This window comes from Pseudophryne corroboree, chromosome 8, assembly GCF_028390025.1.
Source record: "Pseudophryne corroboree isolate aPseCor3 chromosome 8, aPseCor3.hap2, whole genome shotgun sequence".
Lineage (NCBI taxonomy): Eukaryota > Metazoa > Chordata > Amphibia > Anura > Myobatrachidae > Pseudophryne > Pseudophryne corroboree.
This window is the reverse complement of record NC_086451.1, coordinates 295,747,606-295,765,900: the sequence shown is the minus strand read 5'-3', so window position 1 is coordinate 295,765,900 and position 18,295 is coordinate 295,747,606. Positions and strand designations below refer to the sequence as shown.

Genomic DNA, 18,295 nt, shown 5'->3' with positions numbered 1-18,295 from the left:
ATTTTCTTTCTGCATTGTTGATGTTATACTGATGTACTGCGATACGTTGTTCTGGCGGTCCATGTGTTCATACAATATTGAACTGTTTGTAACATCTATACTACTTTTGAAAAAGCAAAATAAATTATATATATATATATATATATATATATATATATATATAAAAAGTCAGTGTGAATCCCTGAGAGAGACTACATCTATGACCTAGGCATCTGTCATGGCCCCCATCCAAACCTGTGTGTAAAGCAGAAGCCAGCCTCCCCACACTGGCGTCCCCGGGTGGAGGCCTACCCAGTCATACTGCAGGCTTGATGGAAAGACGCAGACACTTGTGCCAGTCTGTACAGGGACTGCATCCACAGAGCTTCAAATGCCGATGGATGGGGATGCTGATTGGGGAGATTGAGAGTAACCAGAAGTGTACTGGCAGCCAGAGTAGCCTGAGGAGCAGACGAGTCAACGTCAAAGCAGGTTCCTTACTGGATTCCATTGGTGAAGGACAGCTGTGAAACAGACACAAAGGCTATCGTGGTCTGGGTCCCGAGAAGAGAGTATTAGCAAAGGTTTTACAAATTTCACAGTACAGAAGCACACACCTCCTTGGGAGCCTTGCTTTTGGAAGACATTAGAAAGCAATCGAAGGTGTCCTAACACACAAAAGCCAAAAGCTGTAGTGTATGAAATGTACACACCAGAGCTGGCTGTGTTATGGGGAAAAAAAAATGTGTGTGTGTATATATATATATATATAGCCAAAGAAAGAAGGCGGCACTCAGAGTCTCAAGAACTTAGTGAAAACCAACCCGTGTTTATTTCATTTCAGTGAAATGAAATAAACACGGGTCGGTTTTCACTAAGTTCTTGAGACTCTGAGTGCCGCCTTCTTTCTTTGGCTGTATAAGGAGTATCACTCCTTGAGGAAGGCACCTGAGCAAATACACAGGTGGAGAGAGAGTGCCGGACTGCAGCGAGGAGTATATATATATATATATATATTTATATTTTAGGATTTTAACACCTACCGGTAAATCCTTTTCTCTTAGTCTGTAGAGGATGCTGGGGACTCCGTAAGGACCATGGAGTATAGACAGGATCCACAGGAGACATGGGCACACTATAAGACTTTGAATAAGTGTGAACTGGCTCCTCCCTCTGTGCCCCTCCTCCAGACTCCAGTTAGAGAACTGTGCCATGGGAGACGGACATTTTCGAGGAAAGAATTTATTGTTTAAACATGGTGAGTGTCATAACAGCTCACACCTCGAACATACCGCAGAGCGTGGCATTCAATAGAACACCAGCCAACGGCATGAAAAATACACAGCCACATGCTGAGAGAATATGTAACACAACCTGTGTGTCAACACAACCAATAATAAGACACCGCATGCCATGGCATGAACAACGTCAGCAACAGTCTGACAGAAAAGAACCACCACAAGAGTGTAACCATAACCAATAACTGCAGACACAGTACGCACTGGGACGGGCGCCCAGCATCCTCTACGGACTAAGAGAAAAGGATTTACCGGTAGGTATTAAAATCCTATTTTCTCATACGTCCTAGAGGATGCTGGGGACTCCGTAAGGACCATGGGGTTTATACCAAAGCTCCAGACCGGGCGGGAGAGTGCGGGAGAGTCTGCAGCACCGATTGAGCATATGAGGTCCCCATCAGCCAGGGTATCAAACTTGTAGAGCTTAGCAAGAGTGTTTGAACCCGACCAAGCAGGTGCTCGGCAAAGTTGAACCGCCGAGACTCCTCTGCCATCCGCCCAAGAAGAGCCCATCATCCTAGTAGAATGGGTCTCCACCGACTTCGGTAACGGCAATCCAGCCATAGAACGAGCACGCCGAATCGTATCACAGATCCAGCGTGTAACAGACTGCATAGACGCAGGCGCCCCAATCATGCTGGGAGCATACAGGACAAACAGAGCCTCTGTTTCCCCAATCTGAGCCAAATTGGTGGCCTAAATATTCAAAGCCCTGACTACATCGAGAGACTTTGAGTCAGCCAATGCCTAAGTAACCACAGGCATCAAAATAGGCTGGTTTCTGCAAAACACAGAAACCACTTTTGGCAGAACTATTATCAGAGTTCTCAATTCCGCTCTATCCACATGGAAGATAAAACAGGGGCTCTTGTGAGACAAAGCCGCTTCTTCCGACACCCGCCTTGCGGACGCCAAAGCCAATAGTATGACCACTTTCCAAGAGAGAAATTTGAACACAACCTTCCATAAAGGTTCCAATCATTGTGACACAAGAAAACACAACACCGCGTCAAGGTCCCACGGTGCCAATGGGGGCACAAACGGAGGTTGGATGTGCAGTACTCCGTTCACGAAAGTCTGAACTTCCGGAAAGGTGGCCAATTCTTTTTTGAAAGAAAATTTAAGGCCAAAACTGCACTGAAATTGAGCCTAACTTTAGGCCTGCAACCACACCTGCTTGCAAAGAATGGAGAAGAACGACCCAGCTGAAAGTCATCCGTAGGAGCCTTCTTGGATTCACACCAAGACACATTTCCACCAAATACGGTTATAAGGCTTTGCCATTACTTCTTTTCTAGCCTGAAGAAGTGTGGAAATGACCTCACTGGGAATACCCTTTCGGGCTAGATATGGCGTTCAACCTCCACGCCGTTAAACGCAGCCGCGGGAAGTCTTGATACACGCCCGGATCTTGCTGTATCAGTTCCTCACGTAGAGGAAGAGGCCAGGGATCTTTTATGAGTAAATCTTGAAGAACTGGATACCAAGCCCTCCTTGGCTAGACCGGAACAATGAGGATCGCCTGAACCTTTGTTCTTCTTACGTTTATCACCTTCAGAAAGAGTGAAAGCAGAGGGGACACACAGACCGACTGAAAACACCCAAGGTGTCACGAGGGCGTCCACTGCTATAGCTTGAGTGTCCCTTGACCTGGAACAACATCCCTGAGGTCTCTCGTTGAGGCGAGACGCCAACATGTCCAATTGAGGCACTCCTCAAAGACTTGTCACTTCTGTGAAAACTTCTCGATGACAACTGTATTTCTCCCGGATGGAGATCGCGTCTGCAGAGGAAAACTATTTCTCAGTCGTTTACATCTGGAACGAAGACTGCTAATCTAGCGTTCACCTGTCTTTCCACCCAGTGGAAAACTTCTGCAGCTTCTGCCATTGCCACTTTTCTCCTTGTTCCGCCCTAGTGGCTTACTCAAGCCACTGCTGTCAAGTCGTCCGACAAAATTAACACGGGCAGATCACAAAGAATATGTTCGTTGAATAGCTCTTAATTCAAGTAAGCTTACTGCAGACAAGCTTCCCAGCTTGACCTTTTCCTCTGGAAATACTTCCCTTGCAAAGACTGCTCCCCAGCCTCGGAGATCTGAATGCATGGACACCAGGATCTAATCCTGGATCCTGAACCTTCGTCCCTCTAGGAGGTGAGAACTGTGTAGACACCACAGGAGCGATATCCTGGCCATTAGGATTATATTCCGGTGCATGTGCAGGTGAGACCCGGACCACATTTCCAACTGGTCCCGTGAAAACCACTCTGGCATTAGACCTGCTCACCGAAAAGGCCTCTTAGGCCGCACCCATCTTCTTCATCAAGGAACATATTGATGGAATGTCACTGCAAATCTGATCCGACTCTGGATCCTCAGACCTCTTTCCACAGGAAAACAGAGAACCTCAACCGTTGAGTATCTACACTGATAACCACCTCCGACATCTGCGTCGTTGGGAACAACAGCCATTCCCTGTGTTGAAAAACAGTCAGAGAGAAACAACGATTTGCACCACTTGTTTCTTGACCTCGCCGTAATCATGAGAGCGTCTCAGTACAGAATAACAATGGCTCTTACTATTGAAAGAAAACCATCATACTGCCATCACTCCGGTGAAATGGCAAAGACAATCCTGGATATCAACCCAGGTAAGCTGAATGCGGAGAAAAAACACATTTAAACCCTTTTCTACCTTTACGTGCTGGAGCTCCCTGGCCTGAGAGATTCCATCCTGTAGTTCAACCTCGTAAGTAGAAATCTTTGTTTTTTTTGTTTTGTTTTTGTTTGTTTTTTAACAGGGACAGCAGGACCATGTCCTGAACCTGAAGAAACTCTGGTATGGCGTCGCATACTACCTCCCCTTCCAGAGGGGAATCGGTAAGATCTATTTGAAAAACAGTGAGGGGAATCATCTGTAAACTCCAGTATGTCCCCCTTTGGATTCTATTATTAACTCACAGGTCCAAGTCCAGTCCCAGACTGACTGAAGAGTATTAGACGAGTTCCCACCGATGTGGGCTCCAGCCAGATAGACCCAGCGACATGCGGTGGATGTGGTAGAAACAGAATACGATATCCGCTTCTGCGAACCTAACAAGGCTGCAGACCTCTTACCTTTTCACCTTCCACGATCTGCACAGAAAAGGAAAAAAGAACGGTATCGAACCGGTTAAAATGACTGCATCCCACAAAAGAATGCATCACCAACCGTTGTGAGGGAATCTAACTCACGAAGGTAGACTGACCAGTGGTATTCGCCGAGACTGAGTTAACTGAGGCATCCCCAAACAGCGGTACACCGTCACAGGGGAAAAAACTCCAGTATCTCTCAGAGTCAGCCCCAGCATTCCCCCGGCCACACCTCCTGTAGTCGCACGGCAGCCTGCCGCAATGTTATAGAGAAGAACCAACATAAGAAACATCCCCTCTCTCTCTAAGGTAATTTTATCGGTTGCCTTTCCGAATACAAGCACTCCCCCATACGCATGCAGTGCAAATAACTTCAAAGCATAGAAATAAAATATCACTTCGCTTCCTGTATACGATCCTTTGTGACAGGGCCCCGTGCCGACCAGGAGTTGACTTTCACAGTATTCTATCCGCGGCGGGAAAAGAATAAATACTCGGACTCCTCGTGAGGATCTGAGACCAACTCGTCACGGCCGACCTAGAGCTTTATCAACAGAGCGACCAGCACATGAGAAGGAATACTTTTACTTCAGCATTCATTAGAAATCGTAATATGAATATACATATTGTAATACACATATAAACACATTATATATATATATATATATATATATATATCTATCTATATATCATGCATATAAGCGGATTGTCCGGAACCGCCGGGTCCCTAGTGACATTGTGTTCTGAATGTGTATGACCATGTACTGAATGCCCCAGTTGTGGATCTAACCAGGAAACCTTATGGTCGACAGAAAACCTAGTATTCGTCGACAGCAGGGAGTAGTAACCAGGCAAAATAACATTCTTGCGACCCCGAGGGGTCCGAGGGAAGTATACATATGTAATTTTAATATCACTTCCCCACAAATACTACCATGTCTGTGCTCGAGCTATAAATATATATACAGGTATAAGTTAGTTACAGCATGTTAATTCACACCCAGTAATAACAGTTGGTGCAGACAGGGTCACCCACATACTACTGTGTCTCCCATACAGTGTTTACTTTTGAAAAGCATACAACTACCGACCTGCTGAAACTGTATCTACTGAATCAAGTACCAACAGGAGTCGGCGATGCCGACAGATTCCCATAGCTGTCTGCAACAGAGCACTCACACATGTCGACACATATGCACTAAAAGCTATAGTGGGTATATCTGACAGGGAAAACACAGACATATATGCACAACTCAATGACTACACGCTTAATATCTAAGATAATTCTATATTTTATTCTATTATGCACTATATCACTGTGCCCCCCTTCGTTTACACTGCTAATCTGTACACAGTGCTTTGGCGGGGACTGTGGAGAAAATGGCACTGTATCATGTTGTGAGGACTAAGCCACGCCCCCTCTCGGCGCGCTTCAGCCCCGCTATTATTTTAGCGTTTTATGCTGGCGGAGGTCCGTATACAGTGCATATGCACTGTATACATACTTAGCCAGGCTCCATGGAGAGGTATATTGCTGCCCAGGGAGCCCCCCCTGCTCCCTGCACCTTTGTAGTGCCGTTGGTGTGTGGGAGCAATGGCGCGCAGCGTGACCGCTGCGCGGTACCTCTGAGACTCTGAAGTCTTCTGCCGTCACTGAAGTCTTCTGTTCTTTTAATACTCACCCGGCTTCTTTCTTCTGGCTTCTGTGAGGGGGGTGACGGCGCGGCTCCGGGAACAAGCAGCTAGGCGCACCAAGTGATCGAACCCTCTGGAGCTAATGGTGTCCAGTAGCCTCTGAAGCAGAGCCTTTAACTCAGAAGAAGTTGGTCTGACTTCTCTCCCCTCAGTCCCACGAAGCAGAGAGCCTGTAGCCAGCAGGTCTTTCTGAAAATAAAAAACCTAACAAAGTCTTGCAGAGAAACTCAGTAGAGCTCCCCTAGTGTGTGTCTAGTCTCTCCTGGGCACAGAATCTAACTGGAGTCTGGAGGAGGGGCATAGAGGGAGGAGACAGTTCACACCCATTCAAAGTCTTATAGTATGCCCATGTCTCCTGCGGATCCCGTCTATACCCCATGGTCCTTATGGAGTCCCCAGCATCCTCTAGGACGTATGAGAAATTGATATATATATATATATCACTTGACTCCGGCACTCCAGAAGTCCCTCCGGACCAGCTTGCTTAGGTGCCTTCCCCCGGGGGGTCACCCCAGTACACAATCAGAAACAAACGAGGCTGCACTCAAAGACTAGAAAAAAGCATCAAACGTGTATTTAGTGCTATCATGATAGCACTAAATACACGTTTGATGCTTTTTTCAAGTCTTTGAGTGCCGCCTCGTTTGTTTCTGATTATATATATATATATATATATATATATATATATATATATATATATATATATATATATATATATAAAGATTTTACTCACCGGTAAATCTATTTCTCGTAGTCCGTAGTGGATGCTGGGGACTCCATAAGGACCATGGGGAATAGACGGGCTCCGCAGGAGACTGGGCACTCTAAGAAAGAATTAGGACTACTGGTGTGCACTGGCTCCTCCCTCTATGCCCCTCCTACAGACCTCAGTTAAGGAAACTGTGCCCGGAAGAGCTGACATTACAAGGAAAGGATTTTGGAATCCAGGGTAAGACTCATACCAGCCACACCAATCACACCGTATAACTTGTGATAACTTATCCAGTTAACAGTATGAACAACAACAGAGCATCAGATTAACCCTGATGCAACTATAACATAACCCTTATGTAAGCAATAACTATATACAAGCATTGCAGAAGAAGTCCGCACTTGGGACGGGCGCCCAGCATCCACTACTGACTACGAGAAATAGATTTACCGGTAAGTAAAATATTATTTTCTCTAACGTCCTAGTGGATGCTGGGGACTCCGTAAGGACCATGGGGATTATACCAAAGCTCCCATACGGGCGGGAGAGTGCAGATGACTCTACAGCACCGAATGGGCAAACACAAGGTCCTCCTCAGCCAGGGTATCAAACTTGTATAATTTTGCAAAAGTGTTTGAACCCGACCAAGTAGCTGCTCGGCAAAGCTGTAATGCAGCTGCCCAAGAAGAGCCCACTTTCCTTGTGGAATGGGCTTTCACTGATTGTGGATGCGGCAATCCAGCCGCAGAATGAGCCTGCTGAATCGTGTTACAGATCCAGCGAGCAATAGTTTGCTTTGAAGCAGGAGCACCCAGCTTGTTGGATGCATACAGGATAAACAGCGAGTCAGTTTTCCTGACTCCAGCCGTTCTGGCTACATAAATCTTCAAAGCCCTGACTACATCTAGTAACTTGGAAACCTCCAAGTCACGAGTAGCCGCAGGCACCACAATAGGTTGGTTCAAATGAAAGGATGACACCACCTTTGGCAGAAATTGCGGACGAGTCCGTAATTCTGCCCTGTCCATATAGAAAACCAGATAGGGGCTTTTACATGACAATGCCGCCAAATCTGACACAGCATGACCACCTTCCACGTGAAATATTTTAACTCCACGGTTTTAAGTGGCTCAAACCAGTGTGATTTCAGGAAACTCAACACCACGTTAAGATCCCAAGGTGCCACTGGTGGCACAAAAGGGGCTGAATATGCAGCACTACCTTTACAAACGTCTGAACTTAAGGAAGAGAAGCCCGTTCCTTTTGAAAGAAAATGGATAGGGCTGAAATCTGGACCTTAATGGACCCCAATTTTAAGCCCAAAGTCACTCCTGTTGCCTTATAGATAATTGTCTGCACTTAGTATAATATTAGGCCAATAGATGTTGTCTGAATCAAAATATAATTCATTATAAATAGGCGATGTAACCATAGTGTATAGTGGATATATATAGTAAGGAATAGATATGAAATAAGTTTGAATGTATGAGGTAATGTTTAGCTGATTTAAGAAATTAGTTTTGTATATGTGTTTATATAGATATACTGTATATTTGTGTTTTACTGCAAGATGGTAAAACAGTGTAGGGAACAGGTTTATTCTGCTCTAGCCATAAATAAGGCTAGAGAGGTCACAGTAAGATCAAGAGTCATTGTAGAGAAAAGGTATTAGGCCATAAATGATAATAGGTATGTGACAGAGCTCTGTTGGTCATTGGAATTCACAGGTGTGCTTACAGTAGATCAGAATCAAGATTCGCAATACCTTTAGCAATTATAAAACTGGTTTGTCTATTGTCCAGTAGAGGTTAAAGCTAGGGACCATAAATTAACTACTATGAAAAGAGATCACATCCATTGATAAAACATGGTGTAACCCACCCCAGGAAAACTTGTCAATACAACAGAACTTTGGATGAAAAGACATTCCAGATTTTACAATACTATACTTGCTTAAGGCAGTGTGGACACCACACTTTTATGACACCATGCCTCCGTGAACAGGACACGACAGCCCAGTTCAATGTTTGTTTTATTACACCTTGGAATCTGACAAACCTATAATTACCTATTCCATTGGAAACTATGAGAATTTGATAGTTTGAATTGGTAAAATATGGGATAAAAGGAGCAGGCTTTTTAGTTAGGAGTTAGGAGAAGGAGGAAGGAGAGAAGGAAGGAAGTCAGTCAGGAGGAGAAGTCATGGAGAACATGCAGAAGGAATGATTCTTGGGATGGCAATCTTTAACTTGCAAGTATACATTTTATGTTAGCAATTGAACTGTTTGTGAAACTTATGTCATGTTGTTTTATGTTACATAACGAAGGAAGCATAGCATAGCTTAATATAATAATTAGTATATATATCACTACTGTGTATATCTTATTCTGTACGATTTGATCTGCCTGTAAATAAATAATCATATAAAAAGAGCGGTAATATTCAAGCTTGAACTCTCTTTAAGGAATCTTAACTTCATAATTTCATAAGTCATATATATATATATATATATATATATATATATATATATATATATATATATATATATATATATATATATGGACTGCATATATTTATCAGCCAATTAATTTGTAAGCCTGACATAATATATTTGCAGATATATATGATAAACGCATATTAATTAAAATATATCCATATATTAATAACCATATATGATATATTAAATATTAATAGTCATAAATATGATTCCATAAATCAATACTCCCGACTGTAGGAAGTGAAGGAAACGGCCCAGCTGGAATTCCTCTGTAGGGGCATTCCTGGCCTCACACCAAGCAACATATTTGCGCCATATACGGTGATAATGCTTAGCCGTCACGTCCTTCCTAGCCTTTATTAGCATAGGAATAACCTCATCCGGAATGCCTTTTTCTGTTAGGATCCGGCGTTCAACCGCCATGCCGTCAAACGCAGCCACGGTAAGTCTTGGTACAGACAAGGCCCCTGTTGCAATAGATCCGGTCTGAGTGGCAGAGGCCATGGGTCCTCTGCGATCATTTCTTGCAGTTCCGGATACCAAGTCCTTCTTGGCCAATCCAGAACAATGAGTATTGTTCTCACTCCTCTTTTTCTTACGATTCTCAGCACCTTGGGTATGAGAGGAAGAGGAGGAAACACATAAACCGACTGGAACACCAACGGTGTCACTAGTGCGTCCACAGCTATCGCCTGAGGGTATCTTGACCTGGCGCAATACATTTGTAGCTTTTTGTTGAGGCGGGACGCCATCATGTCCACCTGTGGCAGTTCCCAGCGATTTGTAATCTGTGTGAAGACTTCTTGATGAAGTCCCCACTCTCCCGGGTGGAGGTCGTGCCTGCTGAGGAAGTCTGCTTCCCAATTGTCCACTCCCGGAATGAACACTGCTGACAGTGCTTGCACGTGATTCTCCGCCCAGCGAAGAATTCTGGTGGCTTCTGCCATCGCCACCCTGCTTCTTGTGCCGCCCTGGCGGTTTACATGAGCCACTGCAGTGATGTTGTCTGACTGAATCAGCACCGGTTGGTTGCGAAGCAGATGCTCCGCTTGACTCAGGGCGTTGTATATGGCCCTTAGTTCCAGGATATTGATGTGCAGACAAGTTTCCTGACTTGACCACCGCCCTTGGAAGTTTCTTCCCTGAGTGACTGCCCCCCATCCTCGGAGGCTTGCATCCGTGGTCACCAGGACCCAGTCCTGTATGCCGAACCTGCGGCCCTCGAGAAGGTGAGCACTCTGCAGCCACCACAGAAGAGACACCCTGGCCCTTGGGGATAGGGTGATCAGCCGATGCATCTGAAGATGCGATCCGGACCACTTGTCCAGCAGGTCCCACTGAAAGTTCCTCGCATGGAACCTGCCGAAGGGAATGGCTTCGTAAGACGCCACCAACTTTCCCAGGACTCGCATGCATTGATGCACCGACACCTGTTTTGGTTTTAAGAGGCCTCTGACCAGAGTCACGAGCTCCTGAGCCTTCTCCGCTGGGAGAAAAACCTTCTTCTGGTCTGTGTCCAGAATCATGCCCAGGAAGGGCAGACGCGTCGTAGGAATCAGCTGCGACCTTGGAATATTCAGAATCCAGCCGTGCTGTTGCAACACTTCCCAAGAGTGTGCTACGCTGATCAGCAACTGCTCTCTGGACCTCGCCTTTATGAGGAGATCGTCCCAGTATGGGATAATTGTGACTCCTTGCTTTCGCAGAAGCCCATCATTTCTGCCATTACCTTGGTAAATATTCTCGGTGCCGTGAACAGATCAAACGGCAACGTCTGGAATGGGTAATGACAATCCTGTACCACAAATCTGAGGTACGCCTAATGAGGTGGATAAATGGGGACATGAAGGTATGCATCCTTTATGTCCAGAGACACCATAAAATCCCCCCCTTCCAGGCTTGCGATGACCGCTCTCAGCGATTCCATCTTGAACTTGAATCTTTTCAGGTATATGTTCAGGGATTTTAAATTCAATATGGGTCTGACCGAACCGTCCGGTTTCGGTACTACAAACATGGTCGAATAGTAACCCTTTCCTCGTTGAAGGAGGGGAATCTTGACCACCACCTGCTGTAGATACAATTTGTGAATTGCAGTTAACACTGTTTCCCTCTCGTGGGGGGGAAGCCGGCAGGGCCGTCGGTGAGGTGGCATCTTCTCAAAGTCCAGCTTGCATCCCTGAGACACTATCTATTGCCCAGGGATCTAACAGGGAGTGAACCCACTTGTGGCTGAACTTACGCAGGCGTGCCCCCACCGGGCCTAGCTCCGCCTTGTGGCGCCCCAGCGACATGCGGTGGATTATTGTAGAGGCCGGGGAGGACTTCTGTTCCTGGGACCTAGCTGTGTTGTGCAGCTTCTTTCCTCTGCCCCCGCCTCTGGCAAGAAAGGACGCACCTCGGACTTTCTTGTTTCTTTGTTCTAAAGGCTGCATTTGATAATGTCGTGCTTTCCTAGGCTGTGCAGGAATATAAGGCAAAACAGAATTACCAGCTATAGCTGTGGAGACCAGGTCAGAGAACCCTTCTCCACACAATCCTCAGCCTTCCATATGCCTCTTAAGTCGGCATCATCTGTCCATTGCGTATTCTACAGGACACGTCAAGCAGAAACAGACATAGCTTTGTCTCTAGGACCCAGTATACTCATGTCTCTTTCGGCATGTTTTATATATATATATATATATATATATATATATATATATATATATATATATATATATATATATATATATATATATATATATAAATATATATATATATATATATATATATATATATATATATATATATATATATATATATATATATAAATCTCTTAAGACAGCATTAATAATAAGAATTTACTCACCGGTAATTCTATTTCTCGTAGTCCGTAGTGGATACTGGGAACTCCGTAAGGACCATGGGGAATAGACGGGCTCCGCAGGAGACTGGGCACTCTAAGAAAGAATTAGGACTACTGGTGTGCACTGGCTCCTCCCTCTATGCCCCTCCTCCAGACCTCAGTTAGAGAAACTGTGCCCGGAAGAGCTGACACAACAAGGAAAGGATTTGGAATCCCGGGTAAGACTCATACCAGCCACACCAATCACACCGTACAACTCGTGATAACTATACCCAGTTAACAGTATGAATAACAACTGAGCCTCACTGAACAGATGGCTCATAACAATAACCCTTTAGTTAGGCAATAACTATATACAAGTATTGCAGACAATCCGCACTTGGGACGGGCGCCCAGCATCCACTACGGACTACGAGAAATAGAATTACCGGTGAGTAAATTCTTATTTTCTCTGACGTCCTAGTCGATGCTGGGAACTCCGTAAGGACCATGAGGATTATACCAAAGCTCCCAAACGGGCGGGAGAGTGCGGATGACTCTGCAGCACCGAATGAGCAAACTCAAGGTCCTCCTCGGCCAGGGTATCAAACTTGTAGAATTTTACAAACGTGTTTGATCCCGACCAGGTAGCAGCTCGGCAAAGTTGTAAAGCCGAGACCCCTCGGGCAGCCGCCCAAGAAGAGCCCACCTTCCTCGTGGAATGGGCTTTTACTGATTTAGGATGCGGCAGCCCAGCCGCAGAGTGTGCAAGTTGAATCGTGGAGCAGATCCAGCGAGCAATAGTCTGCTTAGAAGCAGGAGCACCCAGCTTGTTGGGTGCATGCAGGATAAACAGCGAGTCAGTCTTTCTGACTCTAGCCGTCCTAGAAACATAGATTTTCAGGGCCAGGACTACGTCCAGCAACTTGAAAGCCTCCAAGTCCCGAGTAGCCGCAGGCACCACAATAGGTTGGTTCAAATGAAACGCTGATACCACCTTAGGGAGGAATTGGGGACGAGTCCTCAATTCTGCTCTGTCCATATGGAAGATCAGATAGGGGCTTTTACAGGACAAAGCCGCCAATTCTGACACCCGCCTAGCTGAAGCCAAGGCCAAAAGCATGACCACTTTCCACGTGAGATATTTTAATTCCACGGTCTGAAGTGGCTCAAACCAATGTGATTTTAGGAAATCCAACACAACGTTGAGATCCCAAGGTGCCACTGGGGGCACAAAAGGGGGCTGAATAGGCAGCACTCCCTTAACAAACGTCTGAACTTCAGGCAGTGAAGCCAGTTCTTTTTGAAAGAAAATAGACAGGGACGAAATCTGGACATTAATGGATCCCAATTTTAGGCCCATAGTCACTCCTGACTGTAGGAAGTGTAGAAATCGACCCAGCTGAAATTCTTCAGTGGGGGCCTTCATAGCCTCACACCAAGCAACATATTTTCGCCATATGCGGTGATAATGTTTTGCTGTCACATCCTTCCTAGCTTTATCAGCGTAGGAATGACTTCAACCGGAATGCCCTTTTCCATCAGGATCCGGCGTTCAACCGCCATGCCGTCAAACGCAGCCGCGGTAAGTCTTGGAACAGACAGAGCCCCTGCTGTAGCAGGTCCTGTCTGAGAGGCAGAGGCCAAGGGTCCTCTGAGATCATTTCTTGTAGTTCCGGGTACCAAGTCCTTCTTGGCCAATCCGGAACGATAAGTATAGTTCTTACTCCTCTCTTTTTTATTATCCTCAGCACCTTTGGTATGAGAGGAAGAGGAGGGAACACATAAACCGACTGGTACACCCACGGTGTCACTAGAGCGTCCACAGCTATCGCCTGAGGGTCCCTTGACCTGGCGCAATATCTTTTTAGCTTTTTGTTGAGGCGGGACGCCATCATGTCCACCTGTGGCCTTTCCCAACGATTTACAATCAGCTGGAAGACTTCTGGATAAAGTCCCCACTCTCCCGGGTGGAGGTCGTGCCTGCTGAGGAAGTATGCTTCCCAGTTGTCCACTCCCGGAATGAACACTGCTGACAGTGCTATCACGTGATTTTCCGCCCATCGGAGAATCCTTGTGGCTTCTGTCATCGCCATCCTGCTTCTTGTGCCGCCCTGTCGGTTTACATGGCCGACCGCCGTGATGTTGTCTGACTGAATCAGCACCGGCTGGTTTTGAAGCAGGGGTCTTGCCTGGCTGAGGGCATTGTAAATGGCCCTTAGTTCCAGAATATTTATGTGTAGGGAAGCCTCCTGACTCGACCATTGTCATTGGAAGTTTCTTCCGAGTGACTGCCCCCCAACCTCGGAGGCTTGCATCCGTGGTCACCAGGACCCAGTCCTGTATGCTGAATCTGCGGCCCTCGAGAAGATGAGCACTCTGCAGCCACCACAGCAGAGACACCCTGGCCCTCGGGGACAGGGTGATCAGCCGATGCATCTGAAGATGTGATCCGGACCACTTGTCTAACAGATCCCACTGAAAAATCCTTGCATGGAACCTGCCGAATGGAATTGCCTCGTAAGAAGCTACCATCTTTCCCAGGACTCACGTGCAGCGATGCACCGACACCTGTTTTGGTTTCAAGAACAGCAGACGCGTCGTAGGAACCAGCTGCGACTTTGGAATATTCAGAATCCAGCCGTGCTGTTGTAGCACTTCCTGAGATAGTGCTACTCCGACCAACAACTGCTCCCTAGACCTCGCCTTTATAAGGAGATCGTCCAAGTACGGGATAATTATAACTGCCTTCTTTCGAAGGAGTATCATCATTTCGGCCATTACTTTGGTAAATACCCTCGGTGCCGTGGACAGACCAAACGGCAACGTCTGGAATTGGTAATGGCAGTCCTGTAACACAAAACGGAGGTACACCTGGTGAGGTGGGTAAATGGGGACATGCAGGTAAGCATCCTTGATGTCCAGTGATACCATGTAATCCCCCTCTTCCAGGCTTGCAATAACCGCCCTGAGCGATTCCATTTTGAACTTGAACTTCCTTATAGAAGTGTTCAAGGATTTCAAATTTAGAATGGGTCTCACCGAACCGTCTGGTTTCGGTACCACAAACATTGTGGAATAGTAACCCCGTCCCTGTTGAAGGAGGGGAACTTTTATTATCACCTGCTGGAGGTACAGCTTGTGAATTGCCACCAGCACTACCTCCCTGTCCTGGGGAGTAGTTGGCAAGGCTGATTTAAGGTAACGGCGAGGGGGAGACGTCTCGAATTCCAGCTTGTATCCCTGAGATACCACTTGTAGAACCCAGGGATCCACCTGTGAGCGAACCCACCGGTCGCTGAAGTTCCGGAGACGGGCCCCCACCGCACCTGGCTCCACCAGTGGTGCCCCAGCGTCATGCGGTGGATTTAGTGGAAGCAGGGGAGGATTTTTGTTCTTGGGAACTGGCTGTATGGTGCAGCTTTTTCCCTCTACCCCTGCCTCTGGGCAGAAAGGACGCGCCTTTAACCCGCTTGCCTTTCTGGGGCCGAAAGAACTGTACCTGATAGTACGGTGCTTTCTTAGGCTGTGAGGGAACCCGAGGTAAAAATGTCGACTTCCCAGCTGTTGCTGTGGAAACTAGGTCCGAGAGACCATCCCCAAACAATTCCTCACCCTTGTAAGGCAAAACCTCCATGTGCCTTTTAGAATCCGCATCACCTGTCCACTGCCGAGTCCATAATACTCTCCTGGCAGAAATGGACATTGCATTAATTCTAGATGTCAGCCGGCAAATATCCCTCTGTGCATCTCTCATATATAAGACTACGTCTTTAATATGCTCTATGGTTAGCAATATAGTGTCCCTGTCAAGGGAATCAATGTTATCAGACAGGGAATCAGACCACGCTGCTGCAGCACTGCACATCCATGCTGAAGCAATAGCAGGTCTCAGTATAGTACCTGAGTGTGTATATACAGACTTCAGGATAGCCTCCTGCTTTCTATCCGCAGGCTCCTTTAAGGCGGCCGTATCCTGAGACGGCAGTGCCACCTTTTTTGACAAGCGTGTGAGCGCTTTATCCACCCTCGGGGATGTCTCCCAACGTAACCTGTCCTCTGGCGGGAAAGGGTACGCCATCAGTAACTTTTTAGAAATCACTAGTTTCTTATCGGGGGAAGCCCACGCTTCTTCACACACTTCATTCAACTCATCTGATGGGGGAAAAACCATTGGTTGCTTTTTCTCCCCAAACATAATACCCTTTTTAGTGGTACCTGGGTTAATGTCAGAAATGTGCAACACATTTTTCATTGCCGTAATCATGCAACGGATGGCCCTAGTGGAATGTACATTAGTCTCGTCATCGTCGACACTGGAGTCAGACTCCGTGTCGACATCTGTGTCTGCCATCTGAGGTAGCGGGCGTTTTTGAGCCCCTGATGGCCTTTGAGACGCCTGGGCAGGCACTGGCTGAGAAGCCGGCTGTCCCACAGCTGTTATGTCATCGAACCTTTTATGTAAGGAGTTGACACTGTCGTGTAAAACCTTCCACATATCCATCCACTCTGGTGTCGACCTACCTTCTCTTCAGTTAAGATATTGATTTTTTTACCAATAGTTGATCTTATTAATCGATATTATATACTTTTTCTAAATTGAGTCCTCATAGGTTTTACCATATATACCCTTTTTTTAAACAAATTTCTGTATATGTTGGTGATATTTTTGTATTGACTTTTTTTATCTCTGATCGTATAATTATATTATTGTTTTTTTAACATGTATTTTGCACAGAGTTTGGCTGGACAATGTGTGAATAAATTAATATTGGTCAATAGGTACAAGGGCTGCAACTAGCGGCGTGCCAGCGGTGCCTGGCACACAGCATCTGGGTCCTACACAAACCAGCATCGTCCGTGGTCTCCTGCACCTGTAAAGCCACAGTGGAACTCACCAACCCGCTCACAGATGCTGCCGCCATTAGCGCTGGGTGTTGGGGCAGCTGTAAGGGCATCCTGTAGGACACTTTGCACAGGCTGCCCAGTACTCAAAAAGCTTAATATAGTAAAATAAAATAAAAAAAGTTACCAGAGGGGTGGTGAGGGGTGGTGGGGGAGGCGAGGGGTGTTTAACCACTTAAAAGCAGCACCCCACAAAATGGTACCCTCTCCTGCCTGGCACCAAACTAAAATCTGACTAGCCAGGGCTGGGGGCGGGTTATAGTGGAGAGGGAGGTCAGGGCTCCATGTAACCATCTGGTACCCAGACACTCTCCTCATCCAAGTTATAACCACTGTACCCCCTGCGCACCCTACAAGTGACCTGCGTCCTGCATCATTATGCTGAATCTTTAACTTTACACTAATTCCAACAAAACAAACTAATCCTACGTACCTAGTACAATATATGTGGGCAAAGATTCAAAAATAAGGGAAAAGTAGCAGAACAGAGGAAAGTGCACATCACAGGAATAGCTCCATATGGTGCAAAAAGGATAGATGTAGGAGGACAAATCAGTAAGAATTAATTTAGGTCTAGGTGTACAAGATTTACAAACATGAAGTACAATGTTTCAAAAGGTAAAAGGCCAAAAACGGTACTTAGGCTAGACATGCCCAAAACCACTATAGCTATTATATATTGGTTCATGACTGCCAGTCACAATGCAGACGCCCGTCTCCCGACCCCTCACAATCCTGACAGTCGCTAAGCAGACTAACAGGGACTATTCCTACTGCCACCGAGCACGCAGTGTGGCGAGTGCCGCGAGCCCACGAGGGGCTTTGTTTCGCTCGCCGCTCCCCATGCCCAAAACCACTATGGCTATTACATATCTGGTTCATCACTGTTAGGACAGGATGTAGTTATATGTCTCCTGACAGCCGGTCACAATACAGACGCCTGTCTCCTGACCCCTCACAATCCCAACTAACAGGGACTATTCCCACTGCCAGCAAGCCCACAAGGGGCTTCGTTTCACTCGCCGCCCCCTGCAGGAACTCTCAACCCCGGGATCCCGGCATCGATATGGTGATCCCAAACGCCGGTCACCCATACCCAACCCTTTAAGACAGTATTACAGTTTTTTAGCACCAAAAAAATCCATTGTATATTACGTGTTAATGAGCCATTAATGATTTGCCAAATAAAATGTTAATACTGTTGTGCATTGCTGTATTCATGCCACAGTAATTCTAGATTTTCATATA

At 46.3% G+C, this 18,295-nt stretch overlaps 1 protein-coding gene across 3 annotated transcripts in view; it reads right to left on the bottom strand.

Moving 5' to 3' along the window:
- LOC134948996 (putative bifunctional UDP-N-acetylglucosamine transferase and deubiquitinase ALG13) overlaps positions 1–18,295 on the bottom strand; it is a 479,197-nt gene that overhangs the window by 260,097 nt on the left and 200,805 nt on the right. The window lies entirely within an intron of this gene.